The following is an 11691-nucleotide window of genomic DNA, read 5'->3' as shown; positions in this document are numbered from 1 at the left end:
TTAGTAGGGATGTTAATAATTTTAATTAAGCCTATTTATAGAGTCAATTTTTCAATTTGCACACTGAATTCTGAATATTTTTATTCTAAAATTTATCCGCATTTTAGCTACTTGCACAAAGCATCACATAATCAATGCTTATTAAATTCTTTTTTAAATAGAATTTTAAAATTCTATTTAAAAATTATCCAGGTGGTACATAATATGCTCTCAATTTCATATTTCCTATATAAAAAAAAAAAAAACAATTTCAAACAAGTTGCAAGTCAATAGGAGATGTCTAAGTTGCTATGTAAAAAAGATTAATTAAGTTAAATAACTAACTTCCCAATTGAAAAAATTGCTCCTTTAATTTTAATATTTGGGAAATTATTTTAATTAAAAATAAAAGATGCAAAATGATGGTTTTGTTGTGAAAAAGTAAAAATTTACGGTAAAAAATAAAAATCTCAAACTCTCAAAATTATCACACTACACACTTTATAATATTTTTCTCTCAACTCAATTGTGTTTTTCTACACAAATGAGAGATCTATTTATAGAAAATCTTTACAAATTAATCCAAAAATAAATTCATCATTACCTACATCATCACACACTAATTTTCAATATTTACAACTCTTATTTTCAACATTCAAATATTCAACACACATGTTTTAATATTAATTTTCAACACTCCCCCTTGTGATGATGATCATAATGATTGTCTTCATTACGTGTTTTTATATTGCCTCGTTAAAAACCTTACTAGGAAAAACTCATTGGGATAAAAATCATAGTAAGGGAAAAAGAGTGCAGTCACGTAAACTCCCCATCATGTTGACACGAACAATTTTTCACAGATTTCATAGATTGCGCATCCCAATATTATATATGTGTTTTCTGAATATTGTCGTAGGAAGTGACTTTGTGAAGAGATCTGATGAGTTTTTACTTGATTGAATGTGACGAACATCAATATATTTATTCTTCTCAAACTCCTTGGTGAATGCGAAGAACTTAGGATGAATATGTTTAGTTCTGTCGCTTTTTATGTATCCTTCTTTCATTTGAGCAACACGTGCAGCATTATCTTCATATAGTATCACAGGCTTCTCGTCAAATGATAATCCGCATGAGATTTGGATATGTTGGGTCATTGATTTTAACCACATACATTCACAGCTTGCTTCATGTAGTGCAATAATCTCGACAAGATTTGATGAAGTTGTTACGAGTGTTTGTTTCTGAGAACGCCAAGAAATTGCAGTACCTCCACGAGTAAATACATATCCAGTTTGAGAACGTGCCTTGTGTGGATCAGATAAGTATCCAGCATCGGCATAACCAATTATACTTGGATTAGCATCTTTTGAATACAAAAGTCTCAAGTCTGTCGTTCCTCGTATATAACAGAATATATGTTTAATTCCGTTCCAGTGTCTCTTTGTTGGATATGTGCTAAATCTTGCCAATAAATATATGGCAAAAGATATATTAGGCCTTGTACAATTTGTAAGATACATAAGGGCACCGATAGCACTTAGCTATGGTACTTTTGGACCAAGAATATCTTCATCATCTTCACATGGACGGAATGGATCCTTTTCTATGTTTAATGATCTAACAACTATTGGAGTACTTAAAGGATTTGATTTATCCATATTAAAATGTTTAAGGATCTTTTCTGTATAATTTTTCTGGTGAACAAATATTTCACATTCTTTTTGTTCAATTTGTAAACCCAGACAATACTTGGTTTTTTCAAGATCCTTCATTTCAAATTCTTCCTTCAAGTATGACACAACTTCATGAATTTCATTATCCGTTCCAATGATGTTTAAATCATCAACATATACAGCAATAATTACGCATCCGGATGTTGTTTTCTTAATGAAAACACAAGGGAATATTGAATTATTCACATATCTCTTTTTCATCAAGTGATCACTTAGCCGATTATACCACATTCGGCCAGATTACTTTAATCAATTCCAAATCTTAAAAAAAAACCTTGTGCAACAAGTCGAGCTTTATATCTTACTATTTCATTTTTCTCATTTCGCTTTCGAATAAAAACTCATTTGTATCCAACAGGTTTTACACCTTCAGGTGTAAGGACTATAGGTCCAAAAACATTACGTTTATTTAGCGAATCCAATTCAACCTGGATGGCATCTTTCCATTTTATCCAATCATGCCGATTTTTACATTCACCAAAAGATTTTGGTTAATGATCTTCATTATCATTTATGATGTTTATTGCCACATTATAAGAAAATATATCATCAATTTCTTCTATATCTTTTCGATTCCATATTTTTCTAGTAATAATATAATTGATAGAGATTTCACGATTCTCGTCAGTTTGTGTTTCTGAAAGAAAATTTTCATCATCATGTGTTTCTTCAGGAACATCATTCTTTATTTTGTGATCATCATGTGTTTCTTCAAGAACATCATTCTTTATTTTGTGATCATCGTGTTTCTCTATGAATTTTCTTTTCCGATGATTTTTATCCTTGGAATCGACTGGCCTTCCACGCTTCAGGCGTTTAATGACATCATGAGTATCTTTAATTTGTTTCTTCGAAATTTCAATTCGAGCAGGGGCATTTGGAGCATGTATATATGATTTAGTTACCTCTTTTATGTCTGCAAATGCATATGGTATTTGATTTGCTATTCTTCGCAAGTGCACAATTTGCTGTACATCTTTTTCACATTGTTTTGTTCTTGGATCCAGATGTAACAATGATGATACATACCATGTAATTTCTTTTTCGGTATGTTTCTGTTCTCCTCCTAACATTGAGAAGATTTTCTCATTAAAATGACAATCCGCAAAACGTGCTGTGAACACATCGCATGTCTGAGGTTCAAGATATCGAATGATTGATGGACAATCATAACCGATATAAATTCCAATCTTTCTTTGAGGTCCTATTTTCTTTCGTTACGATGGTGCAATAGGCACATACACCATACATCCAAAAATTCTCAGATGAGAAATGTCTGGTTCTTTACCAAATGCAAGCTGCAATGGGGAGTATTTAGTATATGCATTTAGTCTGATGCGAATTAATGCAGCGGCATGTAAAATTACATGTTCCCATATAGAAATAGGGAGCTTTGTTTTCATAATCATTGGTCTAGCAATCATTTGCAGACGTTTAATCAATGATTCAGCCAATCCATTCTGTGGATGTACATGAGCAACATGATGCTCAACAATGATTCCCATAGACATACAATAATCATTGAAAGTTTGGGAAGTAAATTCACCAGCATTATCAAGTCTAATTTTCTTGATTTTATAATCGAGAAATTGATTCCTCAATTTTATTATTTGAGCAAGTAATCTTGCAAATGCAACATTTCGAGTTGACAATAAACATACATGTGACCATCTGCTGGAGGCATCAATCAATATCATAAAGTATCTGAATGGTCCACATGGTGGATGGATTGGTCCACAAATATCACCCTGAATATGTTCAAGAAACATTGGTGATTCAGTTTGGATTTTGGCTGGTGATGGTCTTATAATAAGTTTTCCAAGATAACATGCTTTACATTGAAACTTATTATTCTGAAAGATCTTCTGGTCTTTCAACGGATGACCATGTGTATTTTCTATAATTCTTCGCATCATTGTTGAACCAGGATGTCCTAATCGATCATGTCAATTAGTTAATATTGAAGAATTATCAACTACCATGTTTGATTCAATGGGACTTATATGTGTATAATGCAATCCAGTAGGGAGCATTGGTAGTTTTTCAATCACATATTTCTTTCCTGATTTATATGTGGTAAGACACATATATTTCTCATTCCCTTCATTCATTGTTTGAGTATCATACCCATGGGAATATATATCATTAAAACTCAACAAATTTCTTTTCGATTGTGGTGAATACAAAGCATCATTGATCAAAGATTTTGTACCATCAGGTAACAAAAATTGTGCTTTACCACATCCTTTAATCAAGTCTACAGGACCTGATATTGTATTCACTATTGTTTTTGTTGGTTTTAGTTCCAAGAAATATCTTTATCTCGGAGGATAGTGTGCGTTGTACCACTATCAGGTATGCAAACTTCAGCTTTGTTCATAGTGTTTTCCATATTTGAACTTCAAAAAAATATGCAATGAAATAAAATTACTTACAATACATTTATAAAAATAAAATACAATACAATACATATTTAAAAATATAACACACTATAAAACATTATCATACGACTACATGGAAAAAAAAATATTTTACATATTTATTCCACCAGCAAATTGATCATTGTCTAAGAAATCAATCAGAAAATCTCCAGCATCAAAATGAGTTGAATCACTCAAAGGTTCACTGTGCTCAGCGAAGTTGGTCTCCTTTTCTTTCCCCTTTATTGATTCTTTATAAAGTTTGCAAAGGTGCTCAGGGGCTCGACAAATACGGGACCAATGTCCTGGGGTACCACATCTAAAACAAGAACTTTCAAATCTTTTTGAGTGATTCTCATTAACACTCATATTCTCATGATGCCTTTTCGGTGGATGGTTTGGGACGCTTTTTCGAGATGAGTTAGAGAAATAACTATCTCGATAATTTTCAAAACCACGGCCGCGTCCACGACCACGACCACTTCCATGTCCACGTCCACGCCCACGTCCACGACCACGACCACGACCTCGATTTTGTCCTCGACCAAAATCTTGTCTATAACTTTGATTTTGGCTTCCAGGTTTAAATTCATTTTTGCTTACGACATTTACTTTTAGAAATGCCGTTGAACCAGTAGGTCGTGCCTGATGATTTCTCATTAACAACTCATTATTCTTTTCTGCCACGAGAAGACAGGTGATGAGTTCAGAATATCTCGCAAATCCACGCACTCTATATTGTTGCTGTAGAGTTATATTTGATGCGTGAAACGTGGAAAATGTTTTTTCAAGCATTTCTGATTCTGTAACCTCATGTCCACAAAATTTTAATTGCGAGATTATTCGATACATCGCCGAATTGTAATCACTTACTTTCTTAAAATCTTGGAATCTCAACATATTCCATTCATCACGGGCGGTCGGAAGTATAACTTCCTTTATATGTTCAAATCTTTCTTTTAATCCTTTCCACAGAGCCATGAGATCTTTTTCAATCAGATATTCACATTTTAATCCCTCGTCGAGATGTCGACGCAAAAATATCATGGCTCTTGCATTTTCTTGTGATGTGCATATGCCATTTTCTTTTATGGTCTCATTTAGACCTAATGACTCAAGATGCATTTCTACATCGACAGTCCATGGCATATAATTTTTCCCCGTAATATCAAGAGCGACAAATTCGAGCTTTGCCAAGTTTGACATGGTGGTTCAAAAAAAATTATGATGCATTTTATTAGTTAATGAATATTGCTGTAAGGCCCACGATTATATCATTTTAATTCGAGATTATTTAATTTACGAATTTTTGAATGATGAATTAAATTCCACGGTTTTTGTAATTAATTAGGATTGAAATGGAATTAAAAAGAGTTATTGAGGGCTGAATTGCAAATAGTGAAGAATTCAGGGGCTAAAGTGCTAATATTGGAATTTGAGTGGGACACATGTCTTGCCATGCTTATATATGTTAAAATCCTTCAATTCATTCAGCATTTCCAGAGGAGAAAACCGAGGTAGCCATAGGAGATTTTCAAAATTTCCTTCGAAGACTAGAATTCTGATTTTACAAGATCTAACCGTCAGAATTTGAATCCGGACATAGTACCGTGCTTCTCTTGTCAACAGCTATAACAGGACGTAAGTTTTATTGATTTCTGATATGATTTGAAATTATGATATTGGAGGAATTGTGATTTGACTATTATTATGTGTTCTGGATATACTGATCAGTATATATTTGAAGTCAGATCGAAGAACAGACCGTTTATGCAATTGTTATGATTTTCAGAATTGATATGATTGAGATTGTACAGATTTGAGATTATGATCTGTTATTGTTAAGATTATGAGTTGTATTGATACCGATTATGAGTTGTGGTATTATATCTATGATGTTGAGACTGATGGGGTTATAGAGATTGTACTGTTATGCCGTCGAAACATCAGTAGATTGCTATTGATCGGATTCAGTATTGAGTTGAGTTCAATAGTATATGATATTGTACTTCTCGAATGTTATTTCAGATTGATATTGGCAGCTTTGAATTCAGACTTTCGCTTCGTCAGATCGAGACTACAAAAGAAAGGTATAAATCGATGTTAAACCGGGAAGAATGACTCAAGTGAGTTAGAACTTGAGTTTCCCTAAACCACATATTAATTTGCTATTGTTTTCAGTTATTTGAATTTATTGCATTGATATGCTTGTTCTATTGATTTATAGAACGCATGATTTAGACGATTGGTCTTGTGACAGAGGTGCCAGATTGTGATAGAGTAGTCACTGGCCCATTGCACATTGTCACAGAGGAGTAATTGGCAGATGTGCCAAAGTCTTTGACAGATAGGTCAAGACACTGGATGTTTGGTTTATATCGATGTTTGCTTAGGAGTGGAGTTACTTCTATTGCTGAGATTTGATATAGTATGCCAACGTCTGGAAAATCGGGATCCCTAGACTAGGAATGAGTCTAGTCTGAGATGTGGAGTCACGAGTTTATTTACAGGTTTATATTGATTCATGTGTTCAGATTTGATACATGTTCTTGATATCTATTTCATGCGTTTCTATCGATTATATGATTGCATGTTTTGTTGATTTATACTGGGATGTATTTCTCACCGGAATTATCCGGCTGTTGTCGTGTTTGTATGTGTGCATGGCAACAGGTGGGACAGGATCAGGGTCGAGGAGATGAGGAGAGATCGTGATTAGAGTGGAGACTACGGACATTGATGTAAATAGGGTTCGAACACTTGATAATTAGTTGTTGAACCTGAGTTTTAAATGGTTGTATGTTGTACAAGAGATTGTACTATTATACTGATATGTATATTATGAATTCCATTACGTTCCGCACTGTATAAAAAAAATAAAAAATTCATACCCAGATGACTTAATTTGATCCAATTATCCCAATGACGATTAAGAAGATGATTAGCGTCCGGGTCCCCACAACAGGTGGTATCAGAGCGATAGATCCTTTAGACTGAGATAGAAGATAGAGTGAGCGGGGTAGATTGAGTTTTCTTTCCTGCTTCTGAATGGCTAGCATGTTTTATTGCTTTAAATATTATATGTTTACCTGATTATCTGATTTGATTGGTAACTTGTGTTATTGAGAATGAATCAGAACCGATTCTTGATCAGAGGAGGATTGAAACATATTTAATATATATAGTGATTACTAATCATTAATCAGATATGCCTCCTCGAAGAGCCGTAGTTTCTTTGCGTCCTTTACAGAACAGGGCAGTACTTCAGCGAATCCGATGGATGCGACAGCAACACCGATGGAAACATTGCTGAAGAGATTTCAGTCGTTCCATCCACCGACTCTGAAGGGTACTGAGAGTTCAGTTGACTGTGAGAGTTGGCTAGATGACATTGAGATGCTGTTTGATTCATTGGATTACACTGATGAGCGCAGAGTCAGATTGATTGGACACCAGTTGCATGATGTTGCGAAAAATTGGTGGATCACGACAAAGAGAGCGTTGGAGCATCAAGGTACGAATATTACGTGAAACATCTTTAAGACTGAATTTTATCAAAGATTCTTTCCAGTATCGTATAGAAAGGACAAGGGAACAGAGTTTGCAAACTTGAGACAGGGTCAATTGAATATTGAAGAGTATGTGGCCAAGTTCTCTACCCTATTACTATTTGCTCCACACGTAGCTGAGAATGACGAAGCTATTGCTGATCAGTTCATTAATGGCCTGAATCCTGGAATCTTTACATTGGTGAACACTGGGAGACCGAATAACTTTGCTGATGCCTTGAACAGAGCAAAGGGAGCCAAAGCCGGTCTGATTAGACAGAGAGGAGCTTCGTATGTCAAACCAGCACCGAGACCACAGCAACAACCCTCAATGCAGTTCCAACAACCCCCTCCCAGATTTGAGAGTGGCAGCAGCAGCAGTGGCAAGAAAGATCAGCTGAAAGCCAGAGGGAAACAGTTTAAGAAGTCAGGGAGCAGTTCATCTAGCTCCAGTGGTTCTCGACAGAGTTATACAGGGGCCTATTGCAGAACTTGTGGTGGAAGACATCCCACATAACAATGCCGAGGAGTTTTTGGCGTTTGCAACATTTGTAAACAGCTAGGACATTTTGCCAGAGTCTGTCCACAGAGAGATTCTCAGAGATCCCAGGGTGCAGAATCATCTGGATCAGTGGCTCAGCTTGGTAGACAACCATCTGATGTTCACTCTTTCCAGCCACCACCCTCTACCCAGTCACAGCCGAGGCCAGGAGGAAGCCAGACTGTTAGCCAGCCTCCTAGACAGCAGGCCAGAGTATTTGCTTTGACTAAGGAGCAGGCACAGGACGCACCTGATGATGTTGTTGCAGGTAACTATTCTCTTTGTGGTTATCCTGCTAATATATTGATAGATACTGGTGCATCTCATACATTCATATCTGAGCGATTTGTATTGATGCATTTCTTGCCTGTTGAGTCATTATCTACTGTAGTATCTGTCTCTTCACCTTTGGGGAGAGGTCTTATATAAGTGACATCTGTTAGATCTTGTATACTGCGGTATGATGAACATGAGATTGAGTTAGATTATATTGTACTTGGGTTGTCTGATTTTGATTGCATTATCGATATTGATATGCTGACCTAGTACAGAGCTACCGTTGATTGTTTCCATAAGATTGTGAAATTCAGACCTGACATGGCTGATGAGTGGAAATTCTACGGTAAGGGTTCTAGAGCTAGAATTCCTTTGATATCTGCGTTATCTATGACTCGATTGTTACAGAAAGGAGCAGAGAGATTCCTTGTGTATTCAGTAGACGTACTGAAATCGAGCCCAACATTGTGATGAAACTTAAAATTAATAATTTATTATATGTTAAAACCTATATTTTAAAATTTAAGTTTCATTAAAATTATAAAATTATGTTATTTTAGTATTGTGTGTTTATATTTAAATGTCTTACTAAATATGTTTTATTTTCAGGTTTTCTACGTGTTAGTAAAATAATGATAACTCAAGCTAGAAAATTCAAATGGAGGTGATTCAAACATTTTGGAATCCTTGAGAAATTATCTACAACTTTGCAGAGACATGATTGCCTAAAAAGTTGGTTAAGATGATCAAATTGTGTAAATATCAAAAGGAGGACAAATTTACTTTCACCATGACCAGCATATAGTAAAAAAATCATAACTATTTCAATATTTAACTAAATGAGGTGAACCAAGTAGCCAAATTCATCTACAGACAATTCCCCACATATTTGCTGTTTTGAGCTGAGTCAAATGCGGTGATTAAAGTCGTGGAACAAAGCATTGAAAGAAGGGACATGGAATTAAAGTTGGAGCAGACAAAGACTACTATTACAACTACATGGCATTAATAAAATTTTTGACCCTTTCTCTCATTTGGCCTATAAATAGAGGCCTTGTGCTAGCTTGAGAATCATTCTATCTCATTGTAAAATATAGTGTGAGTGTGTATAAAAGTTCTAAGTTCCAATATATTTTTTATTTTCCAAATTATGAGTGATGTGTTGATCAAAAGTAAGTTCATGGAAAGCTAAATCTATTATGTCAAGGTGAAGAGGATGAATTCTTGGTGAAGTAAGATTATTTATATTTTGTATATTCTTTCTTTATTTCTTTTCATTTTTCTAATTTCTTTTTTATTGTAGGTATAAAAAATGAATTATTTGTTGTTATCAATTTACATCAAATGTTTGATACTATTGAAGTGGTTAACTTGATTTGTTGTTTAATTTTGATACAATAAATATTTCATCAATTATTATTGTTATATTACACACACACACACACACACACACACACACACACACACACACATATATATATATATATATTATATAATTACATCATATATTTCATTTAGACGATAGCGTGGCTCTGTCGGTTGTTCTAAATGAAATATTATGATTTAATACTAAATCTAACAATCTAACATTTACTTTATCGCAACTAACTTTTACTTTCCGTATCTAACATTTACTTTATCGTTTTACTTTCTGCATCTAACATTTAGTTTATCGCAACGAACCTTTACTTTCCGCAACTAACTTATTAAATCATATATTTCATTTAGGCAATAGCGTGGCTCTGCCGGTTGTTCTAAATGAAATATAATGATTTAATTTAACATTTATTTTATGCAGTTATATATTTATATAGTTATATATATAATTATAGGTACCATATATAAAATATCGGTGAATTTGGTATTTTCTACAGTGGGAACTATATTATATTAGGTGTGTGTTTAAATATTTAATTTTCTTGGAACCATTATTTATGGTGGTTTCTTTTGTTTTACTTTTAGTTAAACAATATTGCATAAACCAAGAATAAATCCTCGAGCATTGACAAAATTTATAATTTGTAAACTTCGTTCTTGCATTTGGTAATCTATAAATTAATAAATTTAAACTTAAAATAACTCTCTGTGGATCGATCTCGTACTTACGAAATATATTACTTGCAGACAACCTACACTTGGGTGAATTATAATTTAAGTAGTAGCAAGTTTTTGGCACCGTTGCCGGGAGATATAAATTAAGTTTATATTTGTTAATTATGTTTTATTTATAAGTATTGTGTTGTTTTTTTTTTTAATGAGTATTTGGAGTCGAAAAAAAAGTGGTAGACTTATTCGAGTATCTGAAAATAATTTAAATATGGATGATAATTCAAATAATCAAGATAATGATAACAATAATAACAATAATAATCAAGAACATGATCAATTAAGAAACTTAGACACCATATGAACCCTATTAGAACTAGTGCCCCATCTTGTTTATTTTTTCCTCCTGATGTATCTAATTTCAACTTTGAACATCAAATTATTCGACTTTTACCAAATTTTCATGGCTTAGATTCTGAAAATCCATATTTACATCTAAGAGAATTTGAGGAAGTTTGTAACACTTATAATGATCAAAATTGTAGCATGGATATAGTTCGATTAAAGCTTTTCCCTTTTTCTTTAATAGATAAAGCTAAAACATGGCTACAAAATTTGAGATCAAGTTCAATAAGATCATGGGAAGAAATGCAACAAAAATTTCTCAAAAACTTTTTCCTTGCCATAGAACAAACTCTTTTAAAAGACAAATTACTACTTTTTCTCAAAAACAAGGAGAAACATTTTATCAATGTTATGATAGATATAAAAGAATTACTTAATACATGCCCACATCATGGTTTTGAAACATGGAGACTAGTTTCTCACTTTTATGAAGGTCTAATACATAAAGATAGGCAAATGATAGAATTCATATGTAATGGAACTTTTGAAGATAAAAACCCAAATGAAGCTATGGAGTATTTGGATTCATTAGCAAAAAATGCTCAAAACTGGGATAATATAGGCACAATAGAACCACCAATAACTAAAATCAATAATTCAACAAATGAGGGTGGTATCTATAATCTTAAAGATGATATAGATATTCAAGCTAAACTTGCATCTTTAAAGAGATAAAATTGAGTCATTAGAACTGAAAAATAGTGGTCAATTAAAAAGTATTCAAGAAATTGTTTGTC

The 11691-nt window shown here is 33.5% G+C and overlaps 1 long non-coding RNA gene across 1 annotated transcript in view; it reads left to right on the top strand.

Annotated features, from left to right (window-relative positions):
• Positions 1–11691, top strand: part of LOC140958697 (uncharacterized) — a 41943-nt gene that overhangs the window by 6793 nt on the left and 23459 nt on the right. The gene's annotated exons all lie outside the window — the stretch shown is intronic.

Source organism: Primulina huaijiensis, chromosome 15, assembly GCF_012295235.1.
Source record: "Primulina huaijiensis isolate GDHJ02 chromosome 15, ASM1229523v2, whole genome shotgun sequence".
In the NCBI taxonomy this organism is placed as follows: domain Eukaryota; kingdom Viridiplantae; phylum Streptophyta; class Magnoliopsida; order Lamiales; family Gesneriaceae; genus Primulina; species Primulina huaijiensis.
Note: the sequence above shows the minus strand (reverse complement) of the source record. Positions and strands in the feature narration are given on the sequence as shown.